Here is a 15766-nt window from a genome sequence, read left to right as displayed (position 1 = left end):
TATAAAGCGGCAGAGCCAGGATTCTGTGGCACCAAAGCACCAGCTTTCCTAGTCTACTAAACTACCTCTTGCTACATAAATAATATTTTTTCTATCAATATTTCAACAAAACCCAAAGATTCCTACTTGGATAGGCAAGAATTTGTCCCATTAGAGCTTTAAGTTCATGCTGTTTTCATATCAAACACAGGCATTTAATAAAAGCAGCTGTTTTTGCTGTCAGAATTCTAGAAGCCCATTCTCTAAACCAATAAATGAATGACTGAATGAACAAACCAGCTAGGTAAACCAGCCAACCGACCAACCATCCTGATTTGATTTGTAGACTTAAGATTTACGAAGTTATTTATTTGGGAAGGCTTATAAAGATACAAATAAATTACATTCTCCTAAGCACTTAAGGAATTGACTATTTTTTAAATGACCTGAAATCAGGTCTATTACAGGAAATCTAAGACTTAGAGTAGTCATTAACCATTGGCGGCAACTCAGTGTAATGGAAACACGTACGCTGCCACTTACAAGCTGATCTTCAGTTTTCTTAACATAAAATGGAGATAATAACAGGCAGCTCACTCAGGCCTGTTTAGAGGCTCGAATAAGGATGTGAACTGCAAAGCAACAAAACGGCATTAGTTATTCTCGTTGTTGTAAAACATGTGGCATTTTATGGCTGCTTGTGAGCACTTGATTTCCAAGACGCTTTAGCTATGTACATCCAAAAAGTTAAAAATAACAACAACCACGCTGAATAGCATATAATAGAACTACTTGTAAATGTCAATTTTTTTAGTTCAATGTCTTTCCTTTTCCACTACACATCAGGGCTGAGAGGGCCTTTTAATTTGTAGCATTGTATAACCACAGGATTATATTCACGAAGATGCAAGTGGATGAACCGCCAGTCTTTGGAGGTGTACACACTGGAGACCCTGCTCTCATTGTGGGTATAAATTAGAGATATAAATGTCTCTAGAAAGTTCTTCAATAAAAACACATGTTCTCAGGTGCATGGGTGGTTCAGTGGTAGAATGCTCACCTTCCATGTGGGAGACCCGGGTTTAATTCCCAGACCACGTACCCTCCCCCCCCAAAGTAAATAAATAAATGCATATATTTTAGAGCTTTAATCACCATGGAGAAAATATCATGGAAGTTTATTTTTAAAAACATATTAAATGTTAGGTCTCTATGGGGCCTAAGAAAGCACCTCAAGAAACTATCTTTTCAGCACACTTTTTTTGTAAGATGGTACTAGACATTCCACAACAAGCTCTTCTCTGGACAAACAGGCATGGAAAAGGCCTAGATGACGAAGTTAATACACGGTGCAGGGTGTGTCAAGACATGTAACATTCACAACAGAGCAGACATAGCATGCGTAGGTTCCCAAACTCATCTGAGACTACCTTCTTGTGGGACTACCTTCTTACAGAACAAACTTTCAGAACGTCAACCCTCAACAGTTGTTTTCATGCTGTGCTCAACAGAACCCCAAAGGCAACTGAAGGGGGCCCCAGATGCTGAAGAACCCCACAGCACAGTTCTCTAGAAGCTGCTCTAGAACAACGCCCTTCATTACAAGCACATGCAGGCTCTTAGTCAGCCTAAGTCTTATAAGCTTGCCTCCAGACTACTCTGAGGAGCCAGGCTCTAGGGAACATCGTTGCCTAACTGGGCATAATTCTCCTTAGCTAGTATGAACTCCAAGACGACCATTTTCTCCCAAGCGTCCCACAGCTCTGTATCACCAGCTTTCCTTGGTTGGCCAGAATCAAGTCCAATGCTTGATTCTTCCTCAAGACTTAGAGTAACTGTGGGTATGGGGGTGCCTGGGGTTCTGGTTCCCAAATAAAAGGAAACTCAATGTTCAGGCCTTTTCTGCAGGGAGGAAGGTCCCGAGGAGCAGAAGACAGAGTAACCATTGTACCAAACTCCCGAAAGCCTGGGATAGACACTTGGTCAGAGGACATACAAGGGGAACAGAAGTGAGATTTTAACCCCAATAGGGGATAGAACTCCTAAGAGGCCCAGCAAGATTTAGACATCTGAATTTAGCTGAAGGAGAACATAACAGGATTAGATGGCTCAGCCACCCAGTCAGAGGCCTGGAAAGGCCCAGAGCTGTGCCGTGGAAGTCAAGCACCACCATCATCTGGGGCATTTGTTTCGTTCATCACTGTATTCCCAGATCTACTCTACTGCCTAGAGTAGAACTTCCCACATTCCTTTGAATTAATGAATTAATAGATACATGGCTGGGAGAATAAATCATTGTTTCTAAATTGATATCTCCAGGACCCCTTTATTTAGCTACAGGTGTCTAGTAATTATCTCCATTTAGATGCTTTCCATTTGCCTCAAAGTTTAAAACACAACTCATCAAAAGGCATCCCCTGTTCCCTGAAAACTGTTCCTTTGAGATTCAGGAGTTTCATGATCGTCTTTGATTGTCTGGACTGCTCTTTCTCACCTTCTTTATCTATAAAATTCCAGGTGCAAATGTTACTTCCTCTCTGAGGCTTGCCCTGGACACTCCTTGCCTGTCCTTCCTCGCGGGCCTTCTTTCAAATTTAAACACTGATTCAAGTCTGAGGTGTTGTCTGCAGAGGCTTTGTAAATGGTAAAGAGAGGCTAAAAACACAGGCATCTGAGCTCTCCTGGAAGGGCAGTTGACCTTCTACTTCATCTCCCTTTGCTGCTTATCCAGTTGCAATTAAACAGAACCCCATAGCGGGTGGGGTGGGAGGCAGAGAAGGCAGAGTTCTGGCCACCAACTAAAAGAGTAAATCCTGGCTTAGGAAAAAGCCATTTTATACTCGTGTTGAGTTTTAATCTGGCAGTTAGGTTACAGGATGGCTAGTCTCACATTAAGAGAAAGAACCAGGGAAGGGAGGAACCGCTTTCATTTCTGTTCCATTTCCAGGTATCATCATGAAGAAGAAAGTTTTGAAACTTTTAATGAAGTCTACTGAGTGCCTAAGGATTACATTTGCAGACACAGAACTGTTAGATGATTTAGCTTTTGCTGAAGCAACAGAAAATACACCCTAGAGGGACCTGAGGATTTGAGAGGGGTCTCTTATAACATGGGCTTGAGTTAGATGATTCCAAAGAGGAATTAGGGAAGCAGAGCCTGGTTCTGGATTAGATACTGTCAAGAAGTAGGGACAATTTAATGAATGAGTATCCTTCTTTTTATTTAGGGGTGGAAGGATTACAGCAGAGCTAGGGTTGGGATAGGTAAAGAAGTAATCACTCAGAAGAAAACAATGGTAGCCAGAAAAGGAGGATGTCTGGTCACTTTTGTGGTCACAGAGTAAGTAGCCTTATTTACATCGCCCTCAACATGGTCACAGAGTGGTCTTGTCTTGTTCAGAGCATTGGTTTTTGTTCTATCAATCTGGTTGTCCACAGAGCTGTTTTTTCACTTTTATTGTTTTTTTTTCCATGAAGCTACTACTTATTAAGGGTCTTATATGCCAGCCACTGTGTTAAGTACTCTGTACATGCAATTTCATCTATTCTTCATAATAACTCTATGACAAGCAGATATCGTAGCCAATTCAAATATGAGAAGGGCTTAAAAAATGCTAGTAACATTGCCAAAGTCACACAGACACATGAATGCCAGCGCCAGGACTAGAATCCAGGTCTGACCAACTTGAAATCCTGTGCTCTTCCTGAAAACATTATACTGTTGTCATTTAATCACCATCAGCGTCTGCTCCATTCATTCACTTGAAGACTGTGGAACCAATGGTAGCTCCTGGACTAGGCACTGGGGATGGGGGGACAAGGCAGTTTCTTTGCCCTCATAGTACTGAAAACAGGCTGCACTATCCAATGTGGTACCTGCTAGACACATATAGTTATTTCAATGTGAATGTAAATCAATCAAAATTAAATAATATGAAAAATTCATTTCTTCAGTTGCAGTAGCTACATTCAAGTGCTTATAACCCCATATGGCTAATGGTACCATACAGGACAGTGCAGACGTGGAACATGTCTATCCCTGCAGCACTGTTCTAGAGGAAATAGGTGCCTACCGTTCCTTGAGTCTAGCTTAAATAGTTGTATCATCTGCTTTATAAGTCTTGTCCCCTTTCCCTTATTTTCTAGCTAGGCAAAGAAAACCACCAAATTCTATCAGCAGTCACATTTTTTTTTTCTGATTTCCCAGTATCTGTTCTTGGTGCACTGCTGAGTCATGCCCACCTGCCTTACAGCTGGGAGGGAATTGGAGCTCTGACGACTGCAGAGTGAACATGGCTGAATGTAGGGCCAATCCCAGCCCTGCTATTCTCACGCATCACAGAACCCTCAGCCTGGCTCAGATTTCAGAACTTTGATTGCTCAGGCCACTACGAGAAGCAGAAAGAACAACATGATTTTTAAGCTTTGGAAGCAAGAAGAGAAAATTCTTTTGCCTTGTAAACTGAGGAAATTTGGACAAAGCTGTCATAAGGAATGGATGAGCCAGGCTCTGCTCGTGGTCCCTGGAATAGTTCTCCATAGGAGAGAACCCAATTTACCAACAGAGGGGCAGACTCCCTCAGTGGGAGGTAAGGCACCCACACTCTCAGTTAAGCCATTTCTGTAATCAGTCCCCAGCCAGCCAGAGCAAACAGAACCTCTCTGTGTCCTTACTTCCTTTCTCCCTCCTACCCCTATAAGCCCTTCCTGAGGGCTGAGAACAGGCCCAGTAGAGAGGGACACAACGATGGGCAACACAAAATCTTTCCTTTTGAGCAGTGAAAAATCCAGATGGAGTCTGAGCTAAAGAGATCACCCTGGTCTTTCCTGTCCATGGCCTCTTCTGAAACAGACTAGGCTGCCCAGGTCTTCTGGTGAGGGGTGGGCCTAGGCCCACCGTGTGACTCTGTTCTCTCCAACTCTACCTGTAGCTAATAAGACTAGGGCCCCTGTTCTGACCCCACACTAGCCCCATACCTTTGATCAATGGCTTGACACATAGAGATGAACTCATTCTGTCTCTCTGAAGTTGAAAGCTGAAGCCAGAGTGGACCCACCAAGAGGGAAGAAGAGGCCAATACCTGCAGAGAACCACTTGGTTCTTTGAGGGCAGGCCAGTCAAGCAAAGACTTACTAGGTCAGCCTTGAATACAGAACCTCCAGCTAGCTTGGGTCTCCAAGACCAGGCATCTGTTTTTGATCTCCACATGAATTTCTTTATCATTCCCCATGAACTATTTCATAAAGTCCTTCAGCTAGTTTGAGTGCATCCACTGTTCCTTGTGTAATGTTACTCATTCTGTGACAGGAAATAGTTTAGGTGAGCAATATAGAGGTAAAAGGAGAATACTGTTGCAAGTGCCTGCTGTGTCAGAGTCCATACTCAATAGTTCTGTCACTTTCATATGGGCATCATCCTACTTCACAGATGAAGAACCAGGTTCTCCTGAGACCAACTCTCATTGTCTTCCCAATGTTTGTAAGAAGCTCTCTCCAAGCTATAGGTCAAGAAGGAGTGAAGGCTTCTGGGAGAAGCTACAAGTTGGGAAGCAACTTCATCTCTCTGAGCACCTGTGCCTTTTACTGTAAAATGAAAACAATAATACCGACCTAAAAGAGGTGTGTGGAATTGGTGAGCTATAGAACGTAAAACTCCAAGCATTGTGTTGACCATACATAACAGGCATTCAATCTTAACCAGCAGCCTCCAGCTCCTTCTCCCTCATCTGTTGCCTTCGTCCAGCCTACAGGAACTTCCAGTCCCTGCCTCCTGTCTCCTTCCCACTCCAGCCCGGCAACCTTAGTCACGCTTTGGATCCAGTCCCAGTCTACTTGGCTAAGGCCTGGTGTTCTCTGCAATTATAATTCCAGGCACCCTGTGATTTACTTTTCTAGTTAGTTATCTGCAAAATCCATACGGAAAGGAGATAAAACATCAACCCAAGTCTGCCATGAAAAGCAGGGGAACAGAGGGAGCCTTCCATCGCCTCGGGAGTCAGGGAGGAAGAAAGATGCTGCCACATTAACTCTACAGAAGGCCAAGACTTCCAGGCTCAATGCAAAGCACAGTGTTTAAGGCCTGCTTATTCCTTCTTCTTCTTCTTTTTTTCTCATCCCTTTAAACAAAAATAACTCCAGGTTTTAGAAACCTGCTATCAGTATAAAATATAGGTTATTAAATCTTGGTGTGTGTAAGAATCATATGGGAGGCTTATTTAAAATAGAGATGCAATAAGGCTAGGGTGGGGCCCCAGAAACTGTACGCTGTGTGTGCCTAAAACAGGCAACTGGTTGATCAAATGCTGAAAAACAATAGTGCAAAGACCAATGGTTCTGACATTAGAAAAACCTGAGTTTGGTTCTTGGTTCTCCTTCTTACCAGCTGTATGTCCTTGGACAAGTCATTTCATCTCTCTGAGCCTCAGTCTTTTTTATCTGTAAAACAGGAATGGTAATACTTGCCTCACAGGACCATTGAGAAAAGAAGAGAACAGATACTGAAAGCCCCAAAGATGACTCCTGGCACACTAAAGGCACTCAAAAAAATCGAACAGACTATTTGTTTTGATTTCCTGGGAGAAAGTTCTGTTTAAAACTGGCCTGAAGCACTGTCTCTCCTGAATATGAATACATTTCTGATTCTATTTACAATTTATAACACCCATCTTTGGGGAAGGCCTGCTCTTGTTTTAAAAGCACTTTGAAGATGAAAAGGTGTCAAATCCTCCAGAGACTTAGTTGGTGGAAGTTAAAACAAATGTTTATTTTAATTTGACGAGCTATAATTTATTAAAGGCTTTTGGAAAATGGAAGTACTATTTCTTGTTCTCACAGGGACCCAGCAGTTTTGAATATTTATAGTTAATCCATTCACTTGTTCAAGAAACATTTACTGAGCACCTGGGTGCCAGGCTGGATGAGCAGGCTCAGTGCTCCAGGGGCTCAGGGTCTGAACAATCATTGCAAATTGTCCAGGGCCACAGGGGTGGCTGGGAAGCTCAGAGAGCAGTGATTTCCCTCAGCCTGAGGGACTGCATCTTGCGAAGCTGAACTACAGGAAATGACTCCATTTTGAAAGCACCCTACAACACAATTTGAAAAGCAATTTTGATACCGAGATGTGTCATTTGAGATTTCTGCAGGAAAGCGCTCTTCTCCTCAGAGATTACCCGACATCCTTTCATTTCTTAGACATACGGAAGGAACAGGCAGACTCCCCCTTTAACTCCAGGCCCTAATATGCAAGTGCTTCATGGACATCTTGATTTGGAGGTTCCACGGACACTTCGGACTCAACAATTACTTAAAGCTCGGCTGACTGTCTTCCTCCACAAACCTGCTCCAGTATTTTATGGCTCAATCCATGCAGTCATCTATGTCAGAAATCTGGGTCACAAACCCAAGTTCATTTCCTCTCCCACTGTCCATATTTACTCAGTCACAAATTTAATAAATTCTTTCACTTAACGACCTTTCAAATCTGTCCCTATGGCTAACACCTTGATTGAGCGACCACATCTGTCTCTAACGCTTCTCCAGGGTGGAAGCCAGAGTGACCTTCTCAAACCTGCACATGGGATCATGTCCCCGACTGGTTAAAGGCCTTCAATGGCTTTCCCTTTCCTATAGAATACATTTCAAACACCCAAATATGGTCTCCAAGGCCCTACCTGTCTAGAGTCACCTCCTGCCACACAAACCATCCCCACCAAGTTTCAGCAGCCACACAGTACGTGCACATATAAACGTGCCATAACACTTCATGGCTAGAATCCGAGCACCCCCACCTCTACCGTGGAAGTCTCTAGGAACTCCTTTCTCTTCTCAGATCTTGCATTACAACTCTTCTCCAACACACTCCTGACTTCCCGTAACTGTAAGGTCACTTGTCTCTTATACTGGACGGAAACCACCTCAAGGGCCTACCCCAGCCTTTCCTATTCTAAGTTGGGTAGAGACTTTTAGCATTCATATCTGGTTCTCTTTTATTCCTGGGCACATATGTGGAGTACACTTTCCTGCTCCCTTTCAGTTAAGTGGAGCCATACGACTAATTCAGACATATGGGCTGTGAGAGGAAACCAGGAAGGCCATTTGCTTTAGATAGTAAAAAGATGGCGGCAGCTACAAGATGACAGAGTCTCCATCAGCCTAGATCCTTGAGAGCCTATGTGGAGCAAAGCCTCATCCCACCCCTATAACATGTATATAACATTAGAAATAATGTCACTGAGATATTGTAGTTGTTTGTTACTGCAACATAATTTAATACAGGCAAGCACATAAATCTTATTCCTGTCCTGAATCACTAAAACAGGACCTGGAAATACACCAGGTTCTCCATAAACATTTGATGGATGAATGAATGAATGAATGAATGGGCAAACAGGCCTAGAAAAAAGAACATGGAATTTGGAGTCAGAAGAAAATAACCTGATATTTAATATCCACCTATCACATCTCTCTTACCCCCATACCAGTGGACAGCTATTCTGATCTCCACCTCCAGAGGCAGGATTTAACCTTTTGATTCCTTTCTCTGAAGACTCTCTTACTGATGCCAACTGAAAATTACATGCAGATCCTGGTCTATTCCTCAGGGTCTGGGGGAAGGACACTGGTTACACATTTTTGCTAGTTTTCCACCAATCCTTAATCAGGCTGATTTTACATCTGGTTTGGGTCCCAAATATGGGAATTTCTGAGCTTCCCAAACCAAAAGCTTTCTAATTCTAATATGGAATTAAAGCATGGATGCATTATAACAAATATTTCTTTACATGTGGGGAAAACATTCAGTAATAACCCTTAAATCTTTCAATATATTTCAGTAAAGCGCAAGAACAGAGACTGTGGGTTTTAGAATGATTCTACATATCCAAAAAGATAAACACAAAGGAAAAATGTCATTCAAAAGTAATAGGTTCCTGAAATGACTTTGTAGCTACAGGGTCAGGGCACTAATAAGAATATGGAGCAGAAATCATCTAGCTAATCAGATTAGAACGATCAGTGTGCTGGCAGTGGTAAGAATGGAATGGGGCAGGGTGCCTGGAAGTCAGGAAGACTGGGTAGGAGAGATGGTAGGGCCCTCAACCAAAGGATATGGAGAAACTGTCCTTGGACAGTGTCTGTTTTGTCATCTATACAGTTCTGTCATTCTTTCTTTTTTTACTGACTGCTCTGTGGTGGGGGTCATATTTCATTCTTTTCCATATGAATATCCTGTTATTGCAGCACCATTTGTTGAATTTTATGGTTTTTGGAGCGCATGGGCCAGGAATTGAACTTGGGCCTCCCACATGGCGGGTGAGAATTCTGCCACTGAATTACCCATGCACACCTAACTGTGTTATTCTTAGGTCGGCCTGTTAGTTCTATGAAGGCCTGGAGGCACACCGTTCTGGGGACAGGATGGACTTGGAGCAGACAGACCCAGGTTCCCATCCCATTACACCACATTTAGGAGCATGTGACCTTGGGCAAGTCCCTTGCCTTTGTGCTTGTTTTCTCAGGTATAACATAGGAGAAAATAGAATGGCCTTCAAGTATTTTGAGGATTATACAGATTGCTTATGTTAGAAGAGAAGGCACGCATCGGCAGCATGTTAGTATGCATCTCCTAACTCCAAATGCTCCCGTATTTCAGAAGCCTGATCTTACACTACACTCCATACAGGAGTGCTAAAGGAATGGGTGAATAAAGTACTTTGTGATGTTTTTAGGTACAGTCAGTATTTTAAACCACTTTCGGACCAAATGACCTAGAAATTCTACTCCTAGGTTTATACACCAAAGAACTGAAAACAGGCACTTAAACAATTATTTGTCAATGCATGTTCATATCAAGCATTATTCACAGTAGCCCAGAGATGTAAACTACCCAAATGTCCATTGATGGAGGAAAGGAAACACAAAATGCGGTATATACACACAATGGAATATTACTCAGCCACAAAAAGAAATGAATGCACAATGGGATGAACCTTGAAAACACAATGTTAAATGAAAGAAGCCAGGGACAAAGTCATATATGGTATGATTCCATCTACATGAAATATCCAGAATAGACAAATTCATAGAGATAGAAAGTAAACCGTTGGCTGCCAGGGGTTAACGATGGGAAGGCGAATAGGGAGTGACTGTTTAGTGGATGTAGGGTATCCTTTTGGGGTGAGGAAAACGCTTGGCACTAGAAAGAGGAAGTGGTTACACAACATTGTGAGTGAAATAAATGCCACTGGATTGTTCACTTAAAATGGTTAATTTTATGTTATGTGGATTTTACCTCAACAAAAAAATGCTAGAAGCAGGAAACACCGCTGGTGAGTACTGCTTTGGTGTGAAAGTTGGGAGGGGCTTATCAAGCAAGAGCTTTATGTTTTGAGTCCCCACTGCAAGCTCACCTCAGTGTGAGCACAAGGCAGGGCAGTTACCCTCTATGAGGCATGTGCGAAGTCATAAAAAGAGGCCCTTGAGTTGGAACACGAACAAGGTTAGAGATGAGGTTAGAGATGAGGCCCCTGCGATCAGAAGGGCTGGGGCCAGGGAGAGGCCCAATACCGTGCAAAAAGAAACTTGGACTCAAGCCAATGAATCAGTGAGGGGCTCAGCCCTCTCCTCTCCTGCTGGGTGCAGCCAAGGAATGCCCTTAGGTGGAAGGGGACTTAGAGACCTCTCCACCCCCAGGCAAATGGACCCTCAGTGGGAGGAGCCCTGGCCTGGCTACCAGTGCATCTCCAGTAGCAGAGAAGGAAGCCCAACTTGGAGGCAGGCAGCCACGGACAGTTACTGAGTGATTTATTGGCACTGCCTCAGAAGCAGCTTCCCTGGGACCTGTTCCTAATTAACCACACCACTAACTGGATGGTGCTTCTTTAAAAACACAAAAAAGGCCCCCAAAGCCTTTCTTCTCCATTTTAATGGGAAGAAAGGTTTCACCTTTGCCTACAGCCTGATTCTGAAATACAAACGATATTTGGCAGAAATCCCTACACATTCCTTCATTCATTAACAGATACATACACACTCTCCCATGTATAGTCACACCCATGTACTCATGCTCATGAGTTCCCCATGCACTGTCACATACTTTTTCCTATACTAACATCATTACACAGACATTGTCACATACTCACATTCATACACTGTTGAACAGGTTGGTACTTTTTACACCCATGTGCACACACATTCCTACACCACCACACTCAAATCAACACACGTAGCCATATACTTGCACACAGCCATACACACATATTCTCACACATTCACATCCCCTGCTGGTATTGGCAAGACGAAAGGGCTACCCATGCAGTCTCAGGCAGGAGTCTCCTCTGGGGCATGTACAGCTGCAGTGAAGCAGGAGGCGGGAGGTCATTTCTTTGGAAGTGGCCTAAGATTTGGTGCCTTGTCCTGGCTTGCTTGTCTGAGAGGTGGTGTGGGCTGGGAGGGGGAGAGGAAGCTGAGCCAGGACTCAGACAAACGATTTACCCTATTTCCAATTCTTAAGACCCTGTAAAGATGCAAACTCACTTAAGACCCAGGCTGCTGAGTGGTAATGGGGTCAAAGTGTCTGCGATAGTGCCTGAGAGGCATCCAATAAGCGTCAGTTCTACTTTCCTCTGATTTCCCTTTTGGGTTTTAGTCTAGAATTCCGAAACAGGGGTGTGATCATTCATAGGGTGTAGTAAGAGCCCATTTTAATCTATTCCTCTCTATTGAAACTTATGTGCTGGGCACTGATTATGGTGAGATAGACAAGTAAACCATGCTCCTGTCTAGAGCTACATAGATCTATGAAGAGGTTTCTGTATAAATACAAAATGAACCGCTGAAAGAAAACAATGCCTCTGGTGAAGGCATTATCATTATCATATATATATATATTTGGATATCTGATGAAGGCATTATTTTTAAACTCAAAAAGGTCTTCTCGGACAAACAAAATATAATAAAAGCAAGAAAATGTTTAAAAATGTTTCCCTTTCTTCCTCCCTTCCTTCCTTCTCTGTCTTTCCTTCCTTTCCTCCCTCTCTCTTTAAAAAAAAAAAAGGTCTTCAAAATATTCTCCTTCCCCCAACCCTTTAAACAAAGCTGGAAGCCTGAAGGGGATGGTAAGGTTGATCATCACGCCTACTTACAAGGTTTCACCCTGCTTTTTTAATATATAGGGTTTCATTAAGACATCATCATGGTGGAATACAAAGTAATCAAAACCAGATAGCTCTTTTTCATACTGATTAGCCAACTGCGCAGGAATTGTAAAAAAGATCCAGCCCACTCACCATCCATCCTGGGTATAACAGGATGGGCTCACTTTGCTGGTGCTACAACAGCAGCTCCCAGGCACCACCGCACTCGGCCAGGACCAGGGCCCCCACACGCCATGCCATTTTTGTGGTCCTAGAAGCTCCCTATCTATGGACCTACTTTGACTTTGTCTCAGAGCTGTCATGCTTCTTAGACTAATACTAGTCTTAGCAAAACGCTGGCAAGCTGTACCTTTCCATTCCCATATGTACCTTCATGCCACTGGAGCACTGTGTCCCAGGACTAGCAAGGGGCAAGAGGCCATTCTGGTGGACATCCTTCTTCCTGTCATCCCAGCCCTGCTGTCCCCTGGATGGGTTGTCAGAACTGCAGGGGATCTTAGGAAACACTATTCAGGCACCCAGGCAGGGTAGGATTCCTTCTGCTGATTCTCTGATCAGTAGTCACCTAGGGTCATTCACAGCACATACGTATAATGCTGAAGGATAACTGCCGAGGAACATGCCTGTATTCTTCTATAAACTGTGAGCCACTTGGAGCAGATCCCATACGTACTTCACCTCAGTATTCCTGCAACCTTCCAGCACTATCACACCGCCTGGAACATACTGGTGAATGGATAAATGTATATAAACTACTCCTAATTAATCAATACCTCCATAGACCAGGTAGCACTGTCCCACTATGAGATTCATTTAAAACGTTTTTTCCCTCACTAAGAACTATCATTTCACATTCATGACCCACATTAGCAGGTGAGCTTTCTTTATTGGCCAATTTCTTATAGATAAAGCTTTAAATAATGTTATGAGTTACCACATGATGGACAATGAGTAAAGAAAGAACTACAAAGGCATCTTGAGAAGTATATGCCAGATGGTGCGCTAGGCTCACTCACCAGCCAAAGAAGAGGGGAGTCCAAAGAGGCCTTATGCAGAAAGGAGTTAGCATAGCAGGCCTGACACTGCTGTCCTTAGAAAGGCTTGCTTGCAGGGTTGGCCCCTTTGGTTGGTACCTGGGAACTTGGCTGGTAAACAGTTCCCTACACTGGCATAAATGATGAGTGTGGCTCACGGTGTCTAAAACATTGCACAAACAACATAGGTATGCTAAACATCTGCTATCCTTTTGAGAGTCTAGAATTTGGTATGTCTTAGGCAGAGGGTACGTTTATGGCTGCCTCCAATAAAAATCTTGGGCAATGATTCTCCATCTTCCCTGGTAGACAACATTTCGCATGTGTTGCCATAGTTTGCTGCTGTAGGAATCAAGCATCTTCTGTATGACTCCACTGGGAGAGGACCCTTGGAAGCTTGAGCCTAGTTTCCTCTGGATTTTGCCCCCATGTGCCTTTTCCTTCGGCTTACTGCTTTGTTTCTTTTGGCTGATTGCTTTGTATCCTTTCGCTGTAATAAATCCTACCCATGAGCACAACTCTATGCTGAGTCCTGTGAGTCCTTCTAGTGAATTACAGAAACTGGGGGTGGTCACAGGGATCCCCAACACAGGTTCCAAGTCCAAAGGGTCACTGCTGGAGCTCAAAGTAAAGGGTGTAGACTCAGGTGCCCTGGACTGGGGAATGTATGGCATTAAAAGGTCTTGTAACCTATTAAGGACTGTTTAACTGTGACTAATAATGGCCAGGCTGCCACAGCAGATTCTTGAAGAAATTTTAAATCCAGCTGGGGAAAAATGACACAATATTGTTTCCAAATAAAATCCATCCTTCCATATCACTAACTTCAGTGCTGAGGTAATACATTATTGAAGGTTATGGATGTAGGCTAAGTCCCTTGGGCTTAAGTTTCCTAGTAGGTGAGGCTCCAGGCAGGAGAGATGACAGGGCAAGCCTCGTTTCTCGCTTCTCACATGCCGTGAATACTCTGACTGAGCTCGATTGCCTCCTATTTGAGAAGTCTTCTTCTGTATTTTCACAACCTGCTTTCAAACTTCATGCCCATAAGGGCTCCTCTGTCTCCCCTCTTCCCTCCTTATAAGCAGCTAGATGGCAAACAATTTCTCTTTGTTTATACCAGGCTTTGAAGCTGCTTTCTTCCAAATAGTTATTTCCTTCATAGAGGCACATTCAGGAAAGCAATTTGTTTTGTAGTTAGGGTACTACAAAGCTAAGTACAGCAAACTCATTTAGGAGCCTGGCTGCTGAGTAGTGGTGGAAAGAAAATTCCTCTTCAGTGTTGCAAACATAAAGGCTTTGGCTATTTATTTGAACAGATAGCCCAGGCTGAGAGCCTTTTCACAGAGCAGACTGAGAGAAGCCAGCCTGTAGAGAATCAGGCTTCCTGGAGACTTTTCACACTTGGCCGTGATACATGGACAATCACCCCTGGGTAAGAGCTGAGCTGGCCAGCTCCAGATAGGGTTCTGAACCCCACTGTGTGACTGTGCAGTCCTCAGACTTGGGTCGAATTCTATCACCACCACTTTCCAGTGCTTCCAAAGATGAGACTAATATCTACCTCGAAGGTTGTTGCAAATATTATACAAAACATGAAATACTTTGGAAATCATTAAGCACTGTGCAATTAATGACAATAGCAACAGCAAACATACAGCAGTTGCAATGGGTCAGGCACATAAGTGTTTTTATTCTCTTATCTCATTCATTGTTTATAACCACTCCACGAGGTAGATACTCGAATTATTCCCATTTCATAAGTGAGGCTACTGAGGCACAGAAAGATGAAGAAACTTGCTTTGCATAATACAAGATAACATAGTGCGGTACTCAGGTCCAGGTGTCAACTTGATCAGGTGATGATGCCCTGCTGCTCTGTCGCTGCGGACTTGAGTCATCAGTATGGGAAATTCATCTATGGCTGACTACATTTACGTTCAGCTAAGGGGAGTGCCTTCCACAACGAGTGATGTTTAATCTAATTATCTGGAGGCTTAAAAGAAAGAGGTCAGAAGAGAGCACCAAACCTCAGCACACCTCATCTCAGCACCCAGATGTTTGGAGATGCAGAAAGGAGTGGCCCTGGGGAAAGCCATTAGCATCCAGAAGCCAGCAGATTCATCATGTGCCTTCCCATGTAACAGAGAAACTCAGATGAGAGCTAGCTGCCTTTCCTCTGAAGAACTATCGATTTTTAACGAAATAAATCCCCTTATTAAAGACCCATCCATCTCTGGTGTGTAGCATTTTGGCAGCTTTGGCAACCAAAACACATAGTGAGTGGCAGAGCTGGGATTCAAACCCAGGCACTCTAGCTCTAGAATCTGCGCTTATAAGCATGAGTTATTAAGTGTGTTGGAGGCATGTTCCAGTATATTGTCACCTTTTTAACCCACAAAAGCATGGGCAATCTTTCACACATACAGTTTTATATTCTTGTTCCCATGAGGCAAAATGAGCAGGACTTCAGGTTTACACAGCCCTTGGTAGGTATCAGCCTTGTGATTTCCTGACTACCAAGTTATTTGAGCTTTTGGGGCCTCAATTTCATCATCTATAGATGTGTACTGCTGCTTCCCACCATAAGAGGAAGTCAGGGCT

General features: G+C 43.4%; 1 protein-coding gene and 1 long non-coding RNA gene across 5 annotated transcripts in view; one reads left to right on the top strand and one right to left on the bottom strand.

Moving 5' to 3' along the window:
• TENM4 (teneurin transmembrane protein 4) overlaps positions 1-15766 on the bottom strand; it is a 780788-nt gene that overhangs the window by 387420 nt on the left and 377602 nt on the right. The gene's annotated exons all lie outside the window — the stretch shown is intronic.
• LOC143644438 (uncharacterized) lies at positions 4332-6791 on the top strand. Its single transcript, XR_013156710.1, has 2 exons — positions 4332-4568; positions 6426-6791. It is a non-coding gene; the product is annotated as an uncharacterized LOC143644438 (long non-coding RNA).

This window comes from Tamandua tetradactyla, chromosome 8 (genome assembly GCF_023851605.1).
Source record: "Tamandua tetradactyla isolate mTamTet1 chromosome 8, mTamTet1.pri, whole genome shotgun sequence".
Taxonomy (NCBI): domain Eukaryota; kingdom Metazoa; phylum Chordata; class Mammalia; order Pilosa; family Myrmecophagidae; genus Tamandua; species Tamandua tetradactyla.
Note: the sequence above shows the minus strand (reverse complement) of the source record. Positions and strands in the feature narration are given on the sequence as shown.